The sequence below is a fragment of the Oryx dammah genome, unplaced genomic scaffold (genome assembly GCF_014754425.2).
Source record: "Oryx dammah isolate SB20612 unplaced genomic scaffold, SCBI_Odam_1.1 HiC_scaffold_26, whole genome shotgun sequence".
In the NCBI taxonomy this organism is placed as follows: Eukaryota; Metazoa; Chordata; class Mammalia; order Artiodactyla; family Bovidae; genus Oryx; species Oryx dammah.
This window is the reverse complement of record NW_024070210.1, coordinates 58,835,161-58,840,627: the sequence shown is the minus strand read 5'-3', so window position 1 is coordinate 58,840,627 and position 5,467 is coordinate 58,835,161.

Genomic DNA, 5,467 nt, shown 5'->3' with positions numbered 1-5,467 from the left:
TGTGATGATAAATCTTATGGTAGTGAGTTCTAGGAGTCATATTTCAATCTGCAAAAAAAAAAAAAAAAAAAAAAAAAGCCATCTTGGAGATGAGGTTTTGGGATTATGATGAGATGTCCAGATGCAATGCTCAAAGCTTTAACAAAAAAGCACTTTGTCTGATTTCTGTATTATTGAGAAGTTTTCTACTGCTTCCCCCCCACATCATGCAACCTATTTTTGGATCCCCCAAAGTACAAATAAAAGGGGATCAGGGGACTAGAAATCAGCAGGGGAAAAAAACATGAGTGCCTGTTTATGTGTATCTGGTCACACAGCAAAGTGTGTGTGTGTGTGTGTGTGTGTGTGTGTGTGTGTTTGTGTGTGTGTGTGTGTGAGAGAGAGAGAGAGAGAGAGAGAATAGGTAGGTAGATGTGCCTGTTTATCCTTCCAAATGCCCCCTTTGCCTCCTCTACTTGCTCTATTCCCTAAGAAGCCAACCGAGATGAGCTGTATTAAGGGTCTCCTTTGCACCTAGCATCCCATTAGGTTTGGCTGACGGGGTCAATGGCAAATGATTGGATGGAGGAAAGAACATGAGGTTGGGGTATTTACTCAGCCTGCTACCACCTCTAGGGCCTCTATAGGATGGCTGCATCCCTTAAGATCACAGCCCCGGTGGCACAGCCAACTCTACACAACGCTCTGTCACCAGTTCTGCCAGTGAAGCCAAGGGTTGGGAATGGTGCCCTCTGGTATCAGCTTCCAGGCATGTTCTACCCTTGCTCCTGAGCACTCAGCTCACCCCTTTGTAAGTAGTCCCTTTATTAACTGTTCTCCAAATACCTAATTTTAGTTAATCCACTATATCCTTCTGAGACTTTGATTAATAAAGGAAGTATGCATACATACATTCCTTGTTCCAGACAAAAACAAAAACTGTCTTCCCTCTATTTGCACAAATGCTTTGAAGTTTTCTACTGCCCAGAATTTTAGGTCAGTTCCCCAGAAAGAAACCCTGAGATAAGGATTTGTGTGCATGAGTCTTATTAAAGAAATGCTCTAGGAGAAGCCTGTAGGGGAGGGTTAGGAGGAAAAGAAGAACAAGACAGGGAGAGTAGAAGAGAAAGTCAGCCAAGGGTACAATTGCAGGCAAAGTCCCAGCCTCAGCCTAATCCTGAGTGAAGTTCTGGAGCATAAATTGCACCTCAGAGTTAGCCCTGACTTGAGTCAGAGGTGCTGGGTTTTCCACCTCCTGCAGCAGTCAGTCAGAGACCCAAGGGCATCCAGGCAGAGCACCACCAATTTATACTTCACACACATCCTTTGTAATGTGACAGCATTCAGAGAGGGGAGACATACTGTTTATTAATTGGCTTAATAATGGAGTTACTGGTGGAAAGGAAAGAATTGCCTCCAGATACCAAAAAAGCTCACAGCAGATGCTAAAGGGACACCTCCTTTGAAAAAACACTGCATATAGACAGTATTTTCTTTTAACGGATTTAGATAATATACTTTAATATTAGTAAAAAAAAAAAAAAGATCACATCAGGGCTGACAGTCTTCTTAAGCAAAGTCATCTTTGTAGGAATCTTAGTTACCAGATGCAGGTAGTAGTTCTATGGTGTGTGTGCATGTGGTTGGGAGGGGGCTATATCAACACTTGCCATTTCCCTCTGAAGCTTCTAACACTTAGAAATTTGTCATAGAAGCTTTTCTCATCTGCAGTTCAAACACTTTTTTTCAGCAGGAATTTAGCTGAAGTTGAAATCACCATCTGGCATCTCATATTGAACCAGGTTCTTTGTGTGCCAAGAACCTCTTCTCTTGGCAGTGATGTTGACTGTGATCTTTCAAAAATGTTTCTTGGGTTGGCAGTCTTGACTGAGCAGAGCAAGCAGCCTGTCTTGGAATTTAGAGAGAGCTATGCTGAGCAAGTTGTTGCTCCAGGAAGAAAAGCACAAGGTGAAAAGTTGAACCTTAGGTTTTGAAACCCCAGAAGTCATATCTTCTATTATTCAGCTAAAATCAGCTAGGAGGAAAAAAAATCTCAGCTATATGATTAGCAAAACGTTCCGTAAGACCTAGGAAAGGAATATTCAATTTGAAACAACAAATGCTATTTAAGCACCTTCCAGGTGCAAAGTCATATCCTCTGAGCTGTAGGGACAAAAGGATGACTAAAAAGGGGCTGGGAAGTGCTTAGGTGGAAACCAGGCAGCCTATACCAAGGAGCAGAGCTGGCACTGTCTGCCCTCCTCCGGCATGTTCAGGGATCCCTCTCTCCATTTCTGTGCCCCTCATCAGCTGACAGATTTTGCTTCCACTGGGCTGCACCTATGACTCTTCTTTAGTGGCTGCCCCTGGGTACAAGGTACATATTCAGAGAGCAGCAAGTGCTGGGGAGCCTAATTCCTAGCAGTGAGTGCTCAACGTAGGAATACAAAAGCCCAGTTCCCTTTGCCTTGGAGAAGGGCTTCAGTTACCGTCCCACCAGATCAGGCTGAGCAGCTGCTCCTGGATGCTTGCCTAGTCTCACACAGTCTCGCACACGCTCCGTCTTCTCTTTCCCTGTCCCACTCCCCTCATTCACTTGCCAGTCTCTCTCTTCTGGAACATCCCCTAAGTAAAACCCGACTCTACAAACCTTCCTCTCAGGATCTTCTTCTGGGAACCTGGCTGAGGACAAGGATATAATGATATAAACAAAATGTTACGAGAGCAGGAAGGAACGATTGATTTTGCCTGGTGCTCGAGCACCTTTCCATAAAAGGAGGGGTATTTGAACTAGGTCTTGAAGGGTTATTTGGATTTCACCAGACAGATGGAATTGAGGGAGGTCATAATAAATCTGGGGAAAATGCATACATGTGCAGGGATAGTGAAGGTAATGGTGGGGTGAGACCACCAGGGTAGGCTGGGAGTAAATGAAGAAGAGTCTTGAATGTCATTAAAGAGTTTGGGCTTTTAAAAAATTGTTCATCTTAGATGTCTGAGCAGGGAAGAAATGATACACTTCTCTTTTAGAAAATAATTGAGCAGAAATGTAAAGGATGGGTTAGAGGGATAAGAGACAAATAACAGAAGTCAGTTTGGGGATCACTGCAATATTCCACAAGGGGATGATAAGCGACTGACTTAGAGCAGTGGGTGTGGTAATAGAAAGGAAAGGATGGATCCAGAGATCAAAGCAAATGGACTTGTAAACTAACTGGATGTAGGTGGGAAAATGAGAGCAATCAAAAGTGGTCAAAGTGTTGCATTAGATCAGAGGGTGAAGAATGGTATGGTACCATCAGCAAAGTAAAAGAATCAAGAAGAAAAATCCAGACGGAAAAGAAATCAATGAGTTCATTTTTGGATATGCTGAAATTGAAGGAGATACTAGAGAACCCTAATAACTCAGACATTTGAATGAAATCAGAAAGTAATCTGAGAATAAAGAACAAACAAACACATATTCAGAGACTCATGAAGTTCTAGTTCAAGGTTAGACCAAAGAGACACTTTTAAAAATTAGCTTTCTGGATAGGAATCAAAACAAGAAAATCGATGACAGAAACTTGGACACCTTTTAGGAATAAGAACACTTGAAATTCACTTGTGACAAAAGTGCAATATTCCGGTTTCAATATGATTTTACTTTGCTGACTAAAATGAGGGTGGGGAGTCTATACAATCTAAAAATTAGATCCGATATATCAAATTTGTATGGCTGTTTCTATGGACTATGAAATTCTATGAACAATGAAAACAGAGTCTTATGATAATGGTGCTGAAAGAAGAAAAATAGTGCTTTGAGCACTCACAGCCCATTACCCAGTGGGACACATTGCTGGTGGAGGGGCTACTGGAGTAATAGTTCTAACCAACAGTGGCCATTTTGTGGCCCCTAAATATTGCTGCTCATTTGCTTATGGCCTTGCATTGGTTTTTTAAAAATTAATCCGATTGTCCACGTGGGAACTGCCATTCCTGTGTTGCATTGACATTTCAAGCAGCACACAATTAGAAGAAAAAACACAAGTCCAAACTCTTTAAAAATGTTTCCAAAAAAATGTTTCAGTTGAGGAAAAGTCTACTGTATATAAGATACATTGTTTCAAAAGCCAAGTGAATTTTAGGGCAGCAGATAGGCCTGGGTACCCTGCAACAATGTTCCATTTAAACTCCTCTCTGAGAACATTTACTACTTAGGAACAACACTTCCTCCTCTCCTGCATAGGAGGCTGTAAATTTCAGAAGCCAAGTTACCCATGGAAATAAGAGAGGAAGAGTCAGTAGCAAATATAGAGGAAGGAGGGCATTCGTTGTGTTTATTCATTCAATCTCCCTTCCTCCCTGGCTCAGTCCCACCTTCCTCTCTCTCCCACTTTCAGGAATATTCGAGGACCTACTGTGTGCCATGACTGTACTAAGTGCCAGAGAAACCATACTGAACAAGGGAAACACACATGATCTCTACCCGCAGGGAATTTACATCTGTCATGCTTGATTTCAGATTCTACAAGTCAATAAAAGATAATAGCACTTGTTCTTCCCTCCTATGCTCTCTCACCTTCACATTGCTTATTAATGTATGTTAGGTTCGCCCATTTGTCAAGCTCATGTGCGAGGCATGACCTAGCTAGGCTGCCTCCATTTGAAATCCAACTCTCTCACTTAATAGTTGTGTACATTTGGTCAAGTAACTTAACCTTTTGAACTTCCGCCGCTTCATCTATAAAATATCGATAATAACAGCATAGACCTCATAAGACAGTTGTGAGCATTTTAAGAATTAATCCATTTGGAATCTGAATGGTCTCTGGTACATGGTGAACAATTAACTGATGTTATCCATTGTTATTTTTAGCACACACAGGAAAGTAAATAGTTGAAACAGACTGTATATTTCAAAGAGCTTACAGTCTTGCATGTGGAGACAGACAGGTACACAGATCAAGGCAAATAATGTGTGGTGAGTGAAATGATGAAGAAAGTATGCTTAAACTATGGTGGGGGGTCACAAAGAAGGGAGTGGTGAATTCTTTTGGTCAACTCTTTTGAGACGGATGTAATATCAATCCAAAGTAGTGTTTTATTTCCCTGACCCCTTAGGTAAATGATCCTTTCCTATTAAATGCCTGTTTTGCTTGCTTTATTTGCCCCTAGTTATTCCACTGTGATAATTATGTAAGCACAAATGAAAGCTTTTCATGGGGGGACACTGTGGTCCCTCTTTATTTACACTCTGAGTAAAGGAGCTTGCCATAGCTGGTGAAACTAGACTACATTTTTCTGATTTCTTATGTTCAGTGGCATGTTTCTTATATAAATCAGACTTGTTTGTGTGAAGGGAAAATAAGCCTTTTCTCCTGCAGGAGGTGGTCTAATTCTTTTTGCCAGTGACTGATTAAGACATGGCCATAAGAACTGTACAAAAAAGATCTTCACGACCCAGATAATCATGATGATGTGATCACTAATCTAGAGCCAGACATCT